The sequence below is a fragment of the Thermobia domestica genome, chromosome 13 (assembly GCF_964235325.1).
Source record: "Thermobia domestica chromosome 13, izTheDome1.hap1.1, whole genome shotgun sequence".
Classification (NCBI taxonomy): domain Eukaryota; kingdom Metazoa; phylum Arthropoda; class Insecta; order Zygentoma; family Lepismatidae; genus Thermobia; species Thermobia domestica.
Window position 1 is genome coordinate 115,678,334 of NC_137466.1, and position 20,622 is coordinate 115,698,955.

The window sequence follows — 20,622 nt, forward strand, 5'->3', positions numbered from 1 at the left end:
AGCTACATAGAACAAGATTTACAGTTTACAGTGAGATCTGAAAGACTGGTGAGCATTTGATGCTCTTCCATTGAAAATAGAACCCGGGACCCGGTGTGTCAAAGGCACACACGTTAGCCACTTGACTGACGAGGGAAGCTAATCTTGAACTGAGAACATATGTAACCGTCATCCTCCTACTTTATAAGTTTGAAGTCGGACAACTGACGAAACCACGATGACAAAGAACGAAACCTTTAGAATCTTAAATAATGAATCTACCCAAGGGATAATATAAATGATGAGTTGCAAGTTCATACCCATGAACCAAGCTTGGGAGGTGAATAGGGTTAAGCTTCACTCAGTTAATATTACATCCTAGAGAAATTACACCACTCTGAAAACAATCCAAATAGTTAGGTACGGAGCGAACCTGGGACTTGACTGTAGAGCCTACTAGTTAACGCGAAGTCGGTAGTTTAATGAAACCACAAAAAGTCAAAATTGCTACTTTTCGAAACACAGCCTCTACGTGAAAACGGAGTTTCTATTTCCGTCATCTCTCAAGTTAAAATGTCCTTCTTCTTTGAAAGCACACAACTAAAGTAAAGTAAGATGTTCGAAAAGAAAAAACTGATTTTCCACATATATGATAAATTCAGAAGCTATTATCATGTTTTGACGAAACTGCTTCATTTTTATCACACCAAAAGTCATATGTCACCACGACAGATACTCGTGACTTGGTAATATTAATCGGCAAGTAATTTTCATTTGGAAAACTGACAAAACTATTTTCTTTTTCAGAAAAAGCAGAAACAGAATAACTAGGATATCGAATATGGTTTCAAGGTCACTATGAAAAGAATTTTCCAACAGGACATGATTGTGTTTCCAATTAGCATTGTTAACTTTTCACCTTAGACTATACCTTCTTAAACTAAACCTTCCTCTCGTCAATATATTACAATGTTTACACAGTAATGTTCACTATACACATAACTTCGCATCAAATATGTCTTAATCTCAAAATGACTACGATTTCGGTTCTATCACAAAGTTGAGACAAACGTAATATCTACTCCAACCGCTAGAAGAGCTTACCGACCTCATATGTTTTGTGAGAATCTAAAGAACCAATTTAAGTATAATTTTCCGTAACTTGCACAATCACCTTTTCTCCACGAAAAACTCAACGTAAATGGGACAGTTATAATGAAATTCTATAGAAATAATAGGATACTACACACTATTGCTAGATTCTCTTTGAGACCTACCGTGTATAAATCATTAAATAAACATTTACTGTACTTCATTATCTTACATGGTAAAGTTGCAGCAAGTGAAATATTACTCCAACTACTGCTCCCAATTTGAACGGAAATCATTCGAGTTAGGATATTATAAGCATACGCTTTATAAGTTATGGTGTTAGGTCCTCCCCTAAATTTTGGTTCAACAATTCCTACCCTCCCCCTCCCCCTTTCGAAATATCAGCCTGGTGGTGTCACTGTTTAGCAACGACTAAAGTAGACATTGAATTAAAAGAAAATGAACATTTATGTCGCTTATTACTTCGTTTCAATTATGAATCCAATGTTTAAAAAGGAAATAATACAAATCAAAAAATGACAAACAATATTAAGAAGGCAATAAATAACTGCCGAACGTCACTATTGTGACATTCAACTCTATAAGGGAAAATAATGTTTCATAAACAAAATATTTTCCACGGAAAGTACTTTGTTAATATTAAAAATTATACAATATAATCTTAATGTACAAGATTGGTCCGTGTGTGCGTTCATTATAAGTCTGCGTCCATTGACCTAGAAAGCTCTCGGTCGAAAAACCCACAAATGGGACAGTGACATACACTTTTTTTTACTGAGACGGTGGTATCAGTATAGGAAATCCTGCAGCTACATTTTTTATACCAGCGGATATAGTCCACAACAATTTGCGCGATAAGTAAGGCCAGTGCGTCCGAGTTCGCTGTGACGCCATCTCACACAAATAATCTGCAAGAAGGGACAATGTACGAGCCACCAAAAATAACATTACTTAATAAGAAGATCGTTCGCACTAACTACGGTTTCTCAAATTTGTTAATTAATCATGTTAAAAATGTACAATAAATGTATGTACATGATTTTTTACCGCTTGGTGTGGACATTAAGTTGCAAGGTCTAACGTATTTTTGGTGATGTATAAAATAGATTTCTGATAATTGTATGAAAACTGGCTAATATCAACTTAAATAGATACCATTAATTAATTTTATATTAACGCAATAAGTGCACTTTCAGGTCTATATAATAAATAGAAAATTAGATATTTTGATTCTTATAATTAAATTTTTGCTACTGAAGTGCTATACCTCATAATGTTAATAGCCAATATCTTCACGATTTAGCTTAATTAAACATTCTGAGGAAAGGCATTCGTGAAGCATGCCCGAAATATAGATGGAAAGTTAAAAACTTGTTGATTATCACTATCACAGAAACACATAAGGACAATATTATCTTAAATTTTGATATGTGTTCTGTACGTTCTTCCAGTGTTCATTCTCTCAAATGTGCCTAAGATATAATAATAAGCGTTTGAAGAATACAACACAAGTACGACCTTAAAATCCTACCTATGTAAAATCTTGTTCATAATCAATTCGCCATCTAAGACCGGATTGAGCAACAATGTACACTTATTTGATACCGTATTTTACGGATTATAAGACGCACTTTTTTCTTCGAAAAATTGTCTGCAAAATACAGATGCATCTTATACTCGAAATTAATAATCTTTCAAGAAGTGCGGCATAAGTAACTCTCTTGATGGCACTGAAGATCATCTTCTATATGAAGAGGACAACATTGACGAAGAAGAGGAAAGTTTCAGGGATTTTAAAGGTCAGTTCGGTTTTATAAACTAATATATATATATATATTTAATCTGGCTTTGCAATCTAATAATAAAAATGTTATTTTAAATAACGTTTTAAAATTAAGGTGTGTCTTATAGTCCGTAAAGTACGGTATTTAATTCATCTATGGATACGAATAAAGAGCTTTTCCAAAAGACAGTGCTACTAAAAAGACCGTTGATAAATAAACATATTAATGAAAAGTGGGTGTTTCTTGACATCAGTGAATGAATAGTCATTAAAACAAGAATTTAACATCCACCGCCTATTGTGATATAGAAAATATGAAGGGTAAGGGGAAAAAACAAGGAATGTCCATGTGTGTGCTTTATGAGGTTCTTTGTCCTATCTGTTGGTGTCTCTTGGTACTATTTGACTGTATATACCATGCATCCGTAGATGTAGAAATGTCCAAGAAAAAGGGCAAAATATTTGACTAACCCTATTCATTTTATACGCAGTTTTCAATATTAAAACGCTGTTTTCTCGAAAATGCAGTTTTGTGACATTCCTTCTTTTTTTCCCTTACCCTTCATATGTAAAGATACGAGGGAGAGTCCGAAAATAAGTTTCCCCAGGCACTGTAGACACAGGTGGGGTGCAAAACCAAAAATAGAATGCGACAGCACGTACATTGAGACATTTGTCATGCCGCTCTATAAGCTGCACAAACTCTTCCAGGAAAAATTTAGGGCTCTGCAACGGAAGAAGCGTCGAACAGCGTCTATGACTTCAGTATTGCTTCCAAAGCGCCTGCCGCCGAGAGTCTTCTTCAAGGCCGGAAACAGAAGGAAGTCACTGGGTGTGAGATCAGGACTCCCCCATTGCTGCTCGCTTTCCTAGGAAACTTATTTTGGACTCCTCCTCGTATATTATTTATTCTAAAAGTATGCTGCATACATCTTTGTAGAGGAAGGAATGCGGAGGGTAAACTGTTGGCCACACGAACAAAACCAGCCTTTACTACAGGCACTACGGAAATTAGCCTTCATTCACAAATTCCGGACGCCCTTTCATGTTCTGTGGAGAGATTATGGCCGTTAAGGTATTAATATGGCCGTTAAGATTATTAGGGCTGATAAAATTCGAATAATTCATTATTGAAGTAATGGCTTTTTTGAATATTCAGTATTCGAATAACGAATATTTTAACAGGACTAGTATCAATGTCCTCCTGGCTTCATCAAATTGCAAGAAGAATTGCTGGGCATGTTCATTAGCAGCCATCCTTTCTAACTTGTCGTGCTTTTTTAGAGTATTTCAAGTATTAACATGCCATTATACAACTGCCTCATTTCAAACCTGTTCTAGGGCTTCCACATGTATAGGAGACCTAGGTTCAATTTTCAGCGGGAGTGCAGGTAGTTTGGATTACAACATTAAACTGACGAAACACATTTCAATAATCTTGAAGCTGAAAAACAACGCTAAGAATTGTAATTAAATAAACAAAATAAGGCTGATGGAATATTCTGGCTGTACGAGTTGAACTGAGTTTATAATCAAAGCTCCAAAAAAGTTCGCTTCCGCTTGGAAAAGTTCTTCATATACTACGATACTGAAAAATATAACGAATTGTAAACATTGTACAGGAGTACATAATTCAACCGTAATCTACAAGCATGTGCCATCTAACAGGATAATTCTCTCGCCCATTCATAGTTTCGCTTTACTTTGTTACTATTAATTTCCATTCTTTATTATTACGATTATTATTCCTTTGGTAATCTCCGCTTTCACTGAGGCACTAGCTCTTTGGAACCCCACAACTTAACTTTTGCCAAATACTCATAAATGCTATAATTGACGAAAGCCAGATTTGGCGGCTCGATCGCACAAAAGCTGATTATTGGCATGTTCGAGAGCAAACATAGTGAACGTATACAGCGAATGTCAACATGGGCAAGTAATAGTTGATTGTTGCATTAAGCGACTGGTACGGGCTCTCAGAAGGTACACGTTGGAGTAGTTGACTAGCCAATACAACCGTTGTCAGCTCGAAAACAGACATACACTTACACGTAAGGGTTATTATAGCAAACGCCCTTCCAGTCACCTTCTCCTCATTAGTTTCGGCAACGTTTGGAACAACCAAAATGCGAACCAGAGAGACAAAAAGACCGGAAAGTTTCTTGGAATAATGAGTTGGAATTTTTATTCTACTTTGAGTATGTGCGCCCCGTGTTGACGGAAACCCATGAAGTATTGTAGCTTTCGGCCAGTGCCAACAGCATAGACAGTGTGCGGCGTGTTTATCGTGTAGGACAGTTTTATATGGTAAGAACCTAGTCTCCAGAAGCTAACAAGAACGAATTTCAGGTATTATGATCTCTTGGCAGACTGGGTACATCCCACCATGTTGGTCATTTTTCCTTGTGAAGATAGTATATATCAAGACTAGAACGCACCTAGCCATCGCGCACTTCCTATACAAGAATGCTTTGAGGAACATATTGCGGATTTCCAGCATCTTCCATAGCCACAAAACTCCCACAATCTCATACCTCAAAACTCTTATTATACATATATATGTACACGCCATGGAATGGTCCATCCAATCTCTTGAAACACTACGTAATCTATCTCCATCTCGGCACTAAAGATCTAATTATACGCAGATTAGCTACCCAAACCACTAACCAGAGGAAGACTATCGATATCCCAATACATCCCTGCCCCCACCGGAAAGCAGATGATAAGGTCGTGCTGTATGAAGAGAATGTGCCAGAATACGAGGCAGTGGTGAAGTGGATGAGACGTTTTAAAAGTGAAAATAAGTGTCGAAGGCGCGCCAAGAAGTGCCTCGTCCCCACGGAAATCAAGCCCCTGGACCGCGCGGACCGCCGTATCAATATCAACGAGATCAGGCAGAAAGCCACTATTGGCAACAGGTTAGTTCACATTATCCACAATAATTTGCGTGTGTCAAAGGTTCTGCCAACGGGTTTCGAGTTTGTTCACATCCTGGCAAAGAGGGTTGAGACGTGACAGTTCTCTGGAAATGTTAATGCAATACTAAGCTGATACTAACGATTTCTTTGCATGACTTAGCACCATGGATGAACACTGGATGTACTACTGAAACCCAGAAACGAAGACAATGTGGAAAAATTTGAAGCACAGATCTTCCACGTTCCCCAACGAAATCGAAAGTGTAACTATCACCAGGAAGATGGTGTTTATTGTTTTCTCGAACGGTGTGACCATGACTAATTACGCCCGTAAAAATCCAACTCCCACCAAGAAATACTGTTGAGATCTACTTGCTAAATTGCAAAAAGGTACCAAAGACAAACGTCTGGATCCTGGCATCCAGTGGTGACTCTTTTTCCCACACCTGAAGTCTCTGTAGTAGGCATTGCAAAAACGATTAACATTTGATTCTGAGTTGGAACGTTTCTTTAACACTCAATGCCAATTTCCACAATCACGGTATATGGAAAGCAATCCATTGCTCCAAGTGTACCCCTTTGAGTGGTATTATGTCGAGAAGAACTAAACATATCACTACAGCACGAACATGTGGGTCCCTAGCTTCTTCATGACAGTAAGACAATCTTCTGCATGTATTATAATTAATAACGTCCTCAGAGGTTTCCTTTCCAATCAACCGCCGGATTAACTCTCACATTCTGATTGTTGTGATACAACATAACTACGTATATTCAGACTTACTTGCTCGTCCCCCTATTCAAATTTACTAGGAAAGATGAAAGCGTATTGTAAAGTGCTACAAAGTAACACCAAAATAATTTTTATATATCTTCTGAATAGATAAAATGTCCTTACACACAACAAAATACTGAATAGGGACACTAAAAGTTACTTAGCTAGTCTCAAACAAATAAAAACTAACAAAAATAAATATACACATACACAGCAGCCTACGATACTGCATCAGGTGTGAGTTTAATACTGAGCAGCATTTGAAATTCAGGTGAACAAGATTTATCTTCTGGAAATCAACATTAACAAAATCTATCTTCATCAGACATTTACCACTACGCGTATAATTCCTAGTAACATTCAGTTCGATGTCTCTTGTACAATCTGTTGTGTAGACGAAGTGAAACAAAATCTTCCAACTGTGGCCCCTCTCAAATTTCGCCGAACATGCAGTGAATATCTGTCTGTGCTTTAAGCTCCAGAAGATGTTGGTATCATCGAAGAAATGTTTCAGATGAAAAGCTCATTTTTCATTTTCTGTATTCTTAAAGAAAAATCTGTAAGGGGTATTTATGATTTTAGAGAGTGGACATCTAACTATTAAACCATCTCTCGTGTTACATTGCCTAAGGTTACAATCAACACCATACGATTATCTTTTAACTCCTTCAGAATTTATGATATATACTAGGTATGGCCAATTCCGGAATTTTTACTTTCCGGAATCAGAAAAATCGGTAAAATTCCGGAATTCGAAAAAAAATGAAAAATCCCGGATTTCTCAAAAATTACGTATGAATTGTTTTAAGAAGCTCATTTAACATCTATTACTACTATTTTTTTTATTCTTCTGTCGTACATGCATTGCGAAACAGGTCACATGTGTTTTGAGGAGCTCGTCAAGTTGGCTGCGGTCATGCCGTCATCTGTTCGGCCTTCAAGAGTACAATGCAAAAGGCTTATTTTGTTCTCTCGCAAATGCTGTCTAACAGGTTTTATAGGATCCAAGAACACATGTATATCGTCGACATGGCCATCAGACAGAAAACACCTATTATGGCTTCTTTCCTCCCCGTTCTCCTCTCCCTTCCCCTCTCTACAATTTCCTTATGATTGTTTACTTTGAGCGAAAAAGCACTGGACTTCAGTTTAAAATAAACTCAGAACAAAGCATTTTTTGATGGTGATAAAATGTAAACTATGAATAATACGCTTTTATGTTTTAATTTAGTCACCACTACAAAAGCTACCACGTGAGATCTTTCAGTGTCAAAACCTGTCACGTTGAAACACAATAGGCTTTCCTTCCTGCTTTGATCAATGAAGAGTCGAAAAATAAGACATGTGCGATTTGTTGGAGTTCTTTAGTTCACAGAAAATAATGAAAGAGCGTTACAACGAACCCCCTTATTTCTTCTGTATATTTTAAAACTCTACAGATGCATATCGGAAAAAAGAATGCTTATATGATTCAGTGTGACAGCTTTGGAACACTATCGTTGTTGACACTCACTAACCTAACTCGATTGCTTCGAGATGCCTCACCTGTGAAACTGTTTTGAGAAACTTTTATAGCTATACGCATCATGCGTTAGCACACTGCCTTTACTTCATCATAGCTTCTTTATGGACTGTTACGTGATACATTTTGCATTAAGTATCTTCATCGTCTTACGCATGTGACAGGCAAGATAGTAAATACTTATATTTTCATCGAAGCAGAAATTCCCGTTTTTTTTTTTTTTTTTCAAAATTCCCTGACATTTTCCGCTGTTTGTAAATTCCCTGACTTTCCCATGTTTTCCAGGTGGGTGGCCACCCTGGATATATCTTCTGTAAACTTTACAAATTTATGGTCACTGATTCTTTAACAGTACTCTTTTACATTATTACGCAGTACAGACATTAGTAAGAATAGAAAATCGTTTTCTGGGCTTGCGGTAATTGAATCTAAGTTTCTTGTTTGCAAAAGAAATGATTACTGCTTATTTTAACTTAATATATAACTATAGCGTCCATTAGCAAATACATTAATTTACTTTCGATCTAAATTAATCAGGTTATCATGCACTCATTTGAAAATTACAATTCTTTACTTCAGTATGCGGAAAGCTTGCACAAAGGAATAATGTTTCATTAGCAGCTGATTAGCTGCAATTGAAAAAACAATATAGGACTCACGTAGAAATAATGTAGTAATACAAAGGTGTTATTTACGGAGATTCAAAGATGCACTAAACTCAAAATCTTACTTCGTTAAAACATATTGCAAAATGAAATACTGCCCTAAAGAGAATTAGCAGCTAGGAGCACAAGGTAAGATTTTGAGTTTTGATCTACATACCCAAGAGCAGAAATACTATGATTATAAAAATAAAACAAAACGAAACATCAGAAAGCTAATATAGGATATTAGATATAGCAGTTCTCTAAAATTTTATGGAGGCATATGTACAAATTACATATATATCTAACGCAGGAGTAAATTTTCTCCCATGGTTTTATCCTGTGGCTTTACTAATTGCAGAGGTAGCCCTGATTCAAAAATTAGAATTTTGCAAGAATTCTGCTGTGTGAAGTTATAACAGGAATCTGGGTAACAGTGAGCAGAAGCGGGAGATGAGCTTGCTTTAATCACGTTCGGGCGCCATACTACTCGATTAGTAGATAACTGGTTCGCTCAGACTTTGGCCAGCCCACTTCCACGGGGTAACAAGCTATTACTTTCAAAGGTCGAGAGACAACCCTGAATGTGCACATCGTGCAAGAGGAGTCAAACGACCGAGTAATGCATTTAACGGTACCGGTCCATAAATTAGGCCGAACAGCCGCATCTTCTTGCGGATGTGGATGGCTACTTCCATCGGGACAGGACGTTTGGGCGCCACCATTTGGGCGCGGACGTTTCGGCGCTGCCGTTTGGGCGCGAAGCCGTTTAGGCGCCAGACGTTTGGGCGCGAGCTACATAGTAAAAATCACAATTTACGAAATATAAAGTAAGCTAGGCACTGAAAACTATGCGCGAATCAAGATATATACATTTCCTACACTTCTATCTTTATCTAACCTCATTTATCTATCTATTTTCTATCTTATTTATTCATCTAAATTAAATAGTTTAATGCGTTTGTAATGCATTTGTTGCCTAACCTCGTCATGGATTGATTTTTCGCTTGTTCACGATTCTTGTACTTCTGATCTAATGTTGATCTAATTTTTGTATTATATAAGAAAGCTAGGAAATGAAGGAATCAGACGAACTGTTAATAATTTTCTTAATGTTAATTAAAACATATTGATTTAATTTTTGTATTTTTTAAAAAAAGTTAATAATTACATACTTATGAATATTAAAATTTGCTTTCTTTCGTATTACGTTTGCCAAACTCTTCCTTAAGTCCAATAAAGAACTACCAATAAAAGATTTCCGCGCACTCGAGTTGAGAGAAGTGGCCCCGCGAAACGTAGTCGCTAACGCTCTCGCCTTCGGTGCGAGGTGGTACCTAATTTATAGGTCCAGGACGCTTCCCCAATCCTTTCTTCCTTTTTTTCCCGGATAGTGTGCCCCCTCAAACGTGACGGGCTAAATGGTCTTACATGCCGAGAGCCCAGAAATCTAAAAATCCTAAATCCTAATCGAGTTGAGGGAAAGCTGTTAATACAGGGTGTCTAAGACATTGAGTTTAGGAACTGTAGTATGCTGTATTTCTGGTATCACTTTTTTTTATTAACATTCCAATATAAAAATCAAAACTTAACACACCTTTTTTTTCGTCCCCATTGTAAGCATTTAATCTGCACTAAAGAAAGTGGTAAAAAAAAAAAAAAAAAAAAAAAAGAACGATTTCAAAGTGAAAAATAGTTAACTGTACATATATTGGTCATTTAGCCACTAGAAATTTGTTTGACATTCACACTTATTGCATAACTACAGTAGAAGTCCTGCTTTAAGTTTTTAAATGGAATAGGCTCACTATGTACGTAATGCAGTCAATCATATCTAGTTTGGTCTACTTACCTTTGGCTTGAAAAGTTATCAAATAAAAAGCATACTTAACTTTGGTTGAAACTTAAATTTACAAAATTTAATTGTTAATTCAGTTTTAGAATTTTCAAATTTCAGTATTTCTAGTATGTAAAACAAAATCCAGTATAATTCAAGGACTTCCACTACAGCAGACATCTTGTGATGTCTTGATTCGAACTTAGTACTCAGCGCCTAACATAATGACTTTTTAATTTAACTCGCGCCCAAACGTCCAGTGTCCAAACGGCGGAGCCCAAACGTCCGCGCCCAAACGTCACGTACCGACTTCCATCTAGTGCAAATACCATTTATAAGGATACTGCAGAACAGTAAGAATTCTCTTCACTACCAAGGATTACGCGAGATTTTGTGAAACAAACGTTCTCACTCATCTACTGAGCTTCTGTTGAAACTAGGAAACTTTTTTTTTAATTATTTATTTATTTATTCTACCAGTATTATTACTACAATTATGGTTCATTTACACATTAGAATATTATGAATATGTACCATGTAAGTGTGCAAACCATCGAAGTGTTAAGGTTCCGCAGATTCGAGCCAAATAATACGTGAAAATTCACAGTTTCTCACGTTACATTTCTATATAACTGTGGATATACTAATATATCTTCAGCAGACTTAACAATGTTTCATTTACATATGCATTCATAGTGTTCCTATGCAGATAGTACCTTTCAATTGTTAAGTGTTGCCAACCCCGTGCTCTTCACAAATGGCAACACAATGTCTATTGCAAAAAAAAAATATTATAGTAGGGTTTTGAGGGGTGAGCACCAACACACATTTGGAATGCTAAATAGCCCGTCACAACGTTAAGATATGTTTCACTATAAACACATTAAACGTGGAGCATTGGAGCCGGAGCCCAACAGTAACTTCAGAACAACACATAATTGATGCTTAAATACTACTGAAGCCCTTATGTAAGATAGACTTATATTTATCTTATGTATGTTTTGGTAGGTTAGTTTCGATTGGTTGCGTCTAGTTGTTTTCTTACATTAGCTTAGCCTTCGTAAGTTTACCTTTAAGTGCGGCTTAGATCAGTTTCGGTTAATTGGGCTTACTTTAAGTTAGCTTTCTACATATCACAGACATCGCGTAGACGAACGATAAGGGACGTCTATTTTTGCGAGTGGTCAACGGTCATCCTGTGGAAATCCATATATCCGCTGTAAAACATTTCTGGGTTCTACGTGGGACAATCAGAGATCTCACTTGGACGTCCAATCACGGATAACAGGATGTTCATGAAGCATGTATAAGATATCCATAGAAGGTACAGGCAAGAAATAATGGAAAGACCTTGAGGCGCCAATTTTTTCCACTGGAAATCAATGTTCGGTTATGCCCAAAAAATGCGGCTTCAATGGGACATTCCTTGGTTCTTCGTGTGAGAATCAAAGAATGATTTCTTGACATTAAATACTGTCCCGTGAGAGCCACATTCATTGTACTGATGAAGTAAATCTGAACCATAATTGGTGGGCATGTAACTTTGGCTTCTTGTGATTCTTTTGCATTTATGAACTGCTCTCCCCCATTGCAGAATACACTTCCTAGATAGTTAATATAATAGTGAGCTTGAAACAGCGACACATTATGCTCTATTGACAGTTTACTTAAGATGGCCTTACTACGCGTCTTCATATAGTCCAATATTATAACTTTTCTTCCTAATCACTCGCCCTACACCAGGGTTTGCCCAAGTGGGCCCAGCCCGAAAAAACCCACCGGGTTTTTTCGGGTTGGACCCACCTGAAAAACCCATCTTAAAACCCACCTGGGTTTTTGACTTTTTTGTTAATGTATTATTGGTACAACTAAGGTGATCACATTGAAAGTTATTTTTATCAGATTTTAAACTTTCTTTGGGCGAATTATATGCTTTCATGTTAAGATAGACAACAATATTCAACATAAGACCTTTATAAAGCTCTAAATGCACTGAATGAATGAATGAATGAATAAATAAATAAATAAATAAAACCCTCACCTTAGCTTGAGATAATTATAGAACAAATTAATGTGTGGATTATGCTTATAGCCTATTTGAAGTGAAGTAAGCGATTGTATATTTTAGAAAATACTTTCCATAAATAGTATGTTTCCTGACTCGGCACCGCCGAGGGACGTTATCCCTCATACGTTGACAGGTTTAAGGTCATAGGTGCCGGTACTAACAGTAAATATGTAAATACATTAGTAAAACCATTAGTATTGTTTCTTACCTTTGATGGTAACAAAAGTATTCAGTAAAATTTGGTTTTCCAACAACAACAGTTAAGTTCAGTCATTTGTTGCTAGCCTTCAAATAAGCATTCTGTAGAATCAACACCAGCAATAACGTAAAAATTCTTGTCAAAATTAAGGAGCTCCGAAGACTACGTAACGCTTACTATTTCAAGTGCTGCATTCAAACTTCAGTATTAATGGAAGTTTCGATGTACAGTAAAGCAAGCTGCATTATCAGGGAAAACCCGTCGTGAAAGAAGTGTTCGGGAAATTCCCGCAATTGATCCCACAAAGCATCGAAAGTGAATACTTCAACAATAAAACTATTTATTTTACGCCGGAGGATATTTCATTTCATCTTAGACATTTTGAAACATTTACTTTATAAAGTATGAATTATAGGCCTATCTTTGTTAATTGTTCTAAATTAATTTTCGGAAAAGAACGGTCTTGCAACAAGTGCTCAGGTAATTCCCGTAATTGAATGCACAAAGCATCGAAAGTGAACTTCAACAATAAGACCATTTATTTTACGTTGAAAAGTATTTAAGATATTTTGCTGAATTATGTCTTTGTTTTAAATTAATATAGCTATTTGGTATTCATATTTGGCGAACGTCACTGAGGCTCCTAGGATGACTCGATCTACATTTGTTCGTTTGTCTGTCTTTACCACAGTGTTCAACTTTCGGTCTTTTAAATTTTCAGGATTCAAACCAGAGACACACTAAATTTTCTGTTTAGATTTTGGCAGCATACCAACGTACAATTACAAAATGGCGCGCTTTAAAAAAAAAAAAAAAATTATATCCACTAGCGAAAATCCCGGGGAGATGATGGGGACATACCTCTTACAATTTTGGAACTGTCCCCCTCAATAATCTGATTGGAAATGTGTCTTTTAGGAAGAAATGTGATGATTTGTGTCCAGCTGTCACAAAGGAAAGTGAGATGAAATTGATACCTCCCAGAATAAGGCTCAAATCTGACCGCCTCCCAATGTTGAAGACAACTATGCTCCCCTACCCATGTTGTCCCGGAGTCCCACACAGGGGACATAAAATATGACGATATTATTATTACTTTACAACTTTAAAATCAGATTGGCAACATTGAAAACTGTTTACAGGGAATGATCATATTTGGATCATCCCTTGTAAACAGTTTTCAATGTTGCCAGGCGGATTTTAAAGTTATAAAGCAATAATAATGCCATCATATTTTATGTCTCCTGTGGAGGACGCCGGGACCGACATGTGTAATCCTCCCCAGCATTGTCTTTCTCCTTCATAAATATTTTGTACATCGCATATATATATATATATATATACGATACCGTCTTACCCGTCCCCCCAATGTTGAAGACAAATTTGCGCCGCTGCTATCCACGCTACAAAGCGCAATTTTAGGTCTTTCAAGTTGAAATTTTCAAAGTAGAAGCACGAGAGACTAAATTAGCTGTATATATTTTGGCGGCATAAAATTTCAAAATGGCTGCCATTTTTCAAAATAGCGGATATTCATGCTACAAGGTGCAATTTTCGGACTTTTTAAGTTGATATTTTGAGGGTAGAAGCACAAGACCTTCTAAATTTGCTGTATAGAATTTTTCGGCAATCCAATATAAAATTTCAAAATGGCGGCAATTTTTTTAAAACAGCAGTGAATAGAAAGTTGTTGCAAGTTGTGACAATGACACTCATAAAATGTAAATCATATTTTAACATTTTTACCCCAAAGAGATTGAAATATTTCGAAAAAACCCAATTAAACCCGAAAAAACCCAATAAAACACGAAAATACCCGAAAAAACCCACATGGGCCCAGGTGGGTTGGGTATTTTCAAAAATACCCGGGTTTTTTCAAACCCTGCCCTACACTTATTAATTTGTTCCTTTCTTTGTTAATCTGATGCTTAAACTTCTTTAATTGTTATTTTTCTCGTAAATTTTGTATTTCTTGGCTCTTACCAAGGGAACATGACACCATTAACACCTGTCCGTAAATGAAAAAGGCTCTTGCTCCACACAGTAAGCTCAAGGTGTTAAAGCTTAGGTTAGATTTCATATTTGTGGATCTCTTCGGTACTAATTCGTTAAAAATAAACAAATGACATGCCTACACTTTGTCCATTTTGCAGTTCATTCGACTTACTGACTATCCCTCTCCCCCCTCGCCTTAACTCTGTTTAGCCGTGTTCTTCGGTATTAGATTACAAGTTTTGTTTGAGAGTTTAGCTTAGTTTCGTATGGAGGATATGTCACCCCTACCTAATTCATATCAAGTATATCCTAGATGTAATTAGAAAAGTATTATTCAGATTACCAGAGGGAATGTTGGTTACTACTTCTGGTTACGTCTTATTCGTAAGTAAAAATTCGTGCAGGTAACGCTTACGCGCACCACTTCAAATAACCGCTGGAAGAGTATAATTCTTTCATTAATTTCCTTCTTATCCCCTAGCAGGGTTGGCAAAAACCATGGTTTTTATTTAAAAAAAAAAAACAAAAAAACGGATTTTTTGGTTTAAACCAGGTTTTTATGGTTTAAATAATTTGCTCTATATATTCATATCATATATGGACAGAAATAAGTTTGTTTCGCCTTGATGTTATTATGCAACAACCGGGTTATGCTGGAAGGGGTCACATAAGCTTAAAGCGGAATAAAAACCGCTTCTCGAGTTACATCCGAGAGAAATTGTCCTCCATTTGAACTCGGAACCAGGACTAATTGGCCACAAATGCGATACGTCTGCCGACTCACTCACGAAGGAATTCTGATATTTAAAAAAAAAAAAAAAAAAAAAAAAAAAAAAAAAAAAAACCGTTGTACTGGTCTTTACATGCTTCTTAATATAACTGTCAAGACTAATTTCAGAAGGACAAAAAGATAAACAGTTGCACAAGTGAAACCATTATACGGAATTACATATCAACAATTTCAAAGTACTACGGAGTACAGAAGAACTAATTTAGTTTAAGTTAGTTAACAACGACTTTTATTGGTCCTAATTAAAGAAATACAACGACTTAATCTGCATATCAATAAGAAAAGTGAATAAAGATACGAATTTTTTGAGTCCACTTTGGCTCAGACTCATTTATACATAAATAGATACCAAAGATACTTATTTCACTAAATGCCTCTCATGGGGTCTGTATGACCCCCCCCCCCCACACACACACACAAAAAGCACGGCATTTTCGATGTGTTTTATCAATAGTAAACATTGAAACGAAACAATATTTAGAATTTTTCTTCGATTGCAATTACATAACAATAATAACAACTACAAAAAAATCACAAAATAAACATTTATAAACTTTTGCTTTTGTAGTATAATCTTTTTGAGTAATGAATGGGAAATTTAGGTCTGAATATAATACGAATAATACACGGGAGTGAAACGCGATAACCCACAAATGTGTGTTCATCAAGATTTTACAAACACTTACATTTTTACGATTTTTTTTTTTTTTTTTGGTTTAAACCAGTTGGTTTTTTTGAAAAAAACAGCTGGTTTAAACCAGCCAACCCTGTCCCCTAGAGACCTGCCACTAAGCTTTTAACAAGATTAGTAATAAAAACAAGTGGGAAGTACACAAACAAGTTACAAAGCAGTTTCTACAACGATGCAAGCCTCAGAAGAGAAGCACAAATATAAAAACATGAGGTGCATATATGTGTACCTATGGATCGAAGTGATTGTTATCCTATAAAAGATTTACGCTGGTTAACATGATATTTGTCTATTTAGTATAGCCAGATTAAATTCAAGGGGCCATCAGAACTGTTAAAAAAATTGCAAAAATTTTACGATTTGCGTATAAATTCAGCGTATAGACATAGACCGGACAGTGCAGAAAATACAAACTTGAACTAGGTGGCAACTAAAAAGCACTAATGTTACATAATCGAGTCAGAATAGGGTGAAACTAATACGCACGGCCGGAGAGCAGGCGCGTCAGTGACAATGAGTATACGCATACGCAAGGATAGTAAAAACATATCAGTTTTCGCAATGATACGATTTCCAATAAGACCTGTAGTGGTTTTACATTGGTAACGCAGAACTTGTAAACATAACATAACGCTTTTATACATTGTGCAGAGTATCTTTCATATGCACACACTTATCTGAACTGCTGTAAAACACTTGTAATGAATTTAAACTACGAACCCTACTCTTGTAAACGTAAAATACAGCTACATTACTACGTATTTCATTCAGTTCAGATTTATTGAACGGATCCGTACATAAATTCGTTGCATATATACTTCACATTCAGTAAACCGATTATCTGTACCTTAAACACCCTTTTTCGGGGTGTGTACTTACACTCTTCTGTGCAGATTCATTTCGGACGGCTTCAGTATACATACACTATAAGAACCATTGTGAAAAAGACACTAACTAGTGCTAGGTGGCTAGTAAAAGACAAGAATGCTATTTAACCGAATAAGTGTAGGAGCGTAGCAGAAGGGCGGTACTGACAGCGAGTAGGTGCGTCCATAGGGAGCCTGCGCATCAGCGACGTTGGGCGCAAATATATATGGTATAAAAACACTCACCTTACGTGTTTAATTACATATATATATCCGTTACTAACAACGTTAAAGGCAATATCTCGATATACTTTTATTGTTTGTACATTTGCGTTCCAAAATAACGTAACAATGTAAATTTTAATATGTGAATCCCTTAACTCTCTGGTACTTCTATGGTTGCGTGTCATGAGTTAGCACACTCATTTCAGGTACTCCACTTCACTTCACTTTGTACACTTTGATTAATGGCTTCCTTAGAGGTGTATCTATGCTTAAGAAGTTATTCCAGTAATGTTATTTCTACGTTGTTACGCACCTCACAGGTAATAAAACGACATATTCCGATTACTTATACATTATTCTTTTAAAATATTTATCACCCATTGGAGCATTTATTCCGATCTTCGTCGTCCGTCTAGTTTTTGGCTAAAGCCATAATAATTGATTCCTTTGTGTACCAAAGTTTAATACATAATTCAAACAGGGCATTACTGCTATATCGCCGGACCAATTTGAAAATAAAAAAAAAAAAGTACCAAAAAGTACTGTATTCGGTTATATTTGGTTGGATTACATTACGTTACGTTAGATTACGTTACTAGGCGTGTAGTTTACTATACGGATCCATAATACAAGTAGTAGTAGTAATAGTAGCAAGAACGGGTTAGAAGCCCCGCAGGGTTAGTTGGGTTCTGTTCTCGACATGAAATGGGCAAATTAAAGACTCGCCCAATTTTTTAGATTTATTAAGCCATGACTTTTGCTCATTTTTAACTTATCACTAGCCATATTTACAAAACAAATGCTCATTACATTCCCATAACGCTACTATGAAATAACCTCCGCTTACGAAATAGTTCCATGTATAGAACCGTTTATATAAGAAAAAACACAACTTTTACACTTGTTATACTTTATAAATCACACAAGGAAGCAAATTATTCATCTATTCCCGGTAAATTTTCACAATTTTGCTAGATACGGACGACCAACTTTGGAACTTAACCCCCAATTTGTCCTGTACATTTTACAAACATATGGATCCGTACAGTAAATATGCACCTTTAATCCTGTTGCCTGCAGAAATATTTCGGCTTGTGTATAGCCCGCTCCCCCCAGTTCTTTGTCACCGGAACTGGAAGAGTCACTACTACTACTATTACTACTACTGCTATTGTTACTACTACTACTACCATTGCTACTACTACTACTACTACTACTACTACTACTACTAATTTTACTACTCCGACTACTACTACTACTTATATCGAGAACAGAACCCAACCAACCCCTGCGGGGCTTCTAACCCGTTCCTACTACTACTAGTAGTAGTATTGCTACTAACTACCACCACTACTACTTCTACTACTACCACTACTACTGCTACTACTACTACTACTACTACTACTACCGCTACTACTACTTATACTAAAGCCTCCTTACCACAAGATTTACATCTTAAATCTTTATAACATGTGATTCCGATTCATTCTGAACTAATATGAACCGTTAGAATCACTATGATTCGTTAAAAATCACTGGGGGGAGCGGGCTATACTCAATCTAATATTTCTTATAAACATGTCTCTTCATGCAGACTATTGAATTTTACCTTTAATTTGTACAAGACCTGGTGTTTCAAACTTGACCGGCACAAGAAATAATACATCTGAGACGAGTTCAACAAAACGAAGTATTTAGTATTAAAAAAAAAAAAAAAAAAAAAGCAAAATATCAAAATATTTCACTACCGAAATGGTACCGTACAGATTGCTTGCTTAACTATTTTCACTCTTTTCGCCGGAAGATCCTAGACCAATTATCTACAGTAAAAGTGTAAAAAAACAATAGTCCAACTAGTAAGGACAATTCGCGTTTCTTTCCGTTTCAGAAAAAAAAAAAGTGTACGGAGAACTCAACTTATGATGTACAGGAATAGACTATTAGGATTAAGGATATCTATCCAAGAACAGTGTGATTATAGCAACATTATAGATAATCACTTGTATTTATCAATTAATATTCCTCTAATACAAAGCATACTAACTTCTATAATGTCAACTGGAATTCCTAACTAGAAGTACAGTGTTTTACAAATATAGGTATATCGTTATGAAATTTTAATTTTCCATGTAAACATTTTTCCATCGCTTGACGTGTAATATATATTCAAACAGTATACATTATCAGTAATGAATGTTATGTATAAAATGTAATTCAGTTACATTTGTTTGTTGAAAGACGCTTAAATTATATAAAAAGAAAAAAGAAAAAACAATCTGTCAATCGACCTTGTGCATTCTTGATGTTCTAACTTCATGTTACCTGATTAAAACGTACGCTTTACACTACAATTGTTTTCACCTATCTAATATATCATGTAAAGGACTAATGATTTATGTACCTGAAAACCGCAACTTCTTGAACACTTCACTTATTCTTCAATTAACAGTTTAAATTTTTGCTGATATTTTACACACCACACAAAATGCATGCGCCATGTTCCGCATCCTCGGTGATGCGACAACTACTGCCATCTGTAAGTGTAAGATCTGTTACATCTCTTTAGTTTCCGATTTTCCGTATAAAAGCGTAGCAAGAACTTCCATATCACCGACAATTGTCAGTGTTTCAAATTAACTTATTGCAGCAAATCACGCTGTCAATATATCGGTAATTGTTTCATTGGCGGACAGCTAATATTTTAAATAAATTTGTTTCTTGAATCTGCACTACAGGGTGCGCATAAATTATTTGTCCCATTGGTGGTACAGTTACGTCTTATCAATACTGAAAATGAATTTAAGAAAGAAAAAAAAAACTTAAAAGAGTGAAGTTTGTAATTTTCATTAGTGAAGTTGTTGATGAACGCAAAGGCGTTCAATATGTGTCCCATGTCTTGCCTTGCAGATAGGTTTTCCAATCCTTGCCAACATTTTGCGGCGTATTTTCAATGACGGATTTCATCCGCCTTCGCAATTTCTTCAGTGTCTGTGGAAGTGGAGGGACGTAAATATTGTCCTTTACAGATAAAATGGATGCATGTCATAAAGGAAAAAGTAGTACGGGAAGTCCAAATATTGCTATAGATTCAGTTTCTTAGAGTGGATCACCACCAGGAAGTCAGTACAGACATAAGTTCATCGCTTTAATTGCTGAGTAACGTCACGCAAAATATATTATAAATATTGCACTCAGTGGCGGTGATTGGACGTTA

At 36.1% G+C, this 20,622-nt stretch overlaps 1 protein-coding gene across 3 annotated transcripts in view; it reads right to left on the reverse strand.

The window, feature by feature from the left end:
- Nucleotides 1–19,967, reverse strand: part of gem (transcription factor CP2 like gemini) — a 402,232-nt gene extending 382,265 nt beyond the window's left edge. For all 3 annotated transcript variants that reach the window (XM_081736308.1, XM_081736307.1, XM_081736306.1), the window contains exon 1: nt 19,810–19,967. The gene's annotated coding sequence lies outside the window, so the exon portion shown is untranslated. The remainder of the gene's footprint in view (nt 1–19,809) is intronic.
- Between the last annotated feature and the right edge of the window lie 655 nt (nt 19,968–20,622).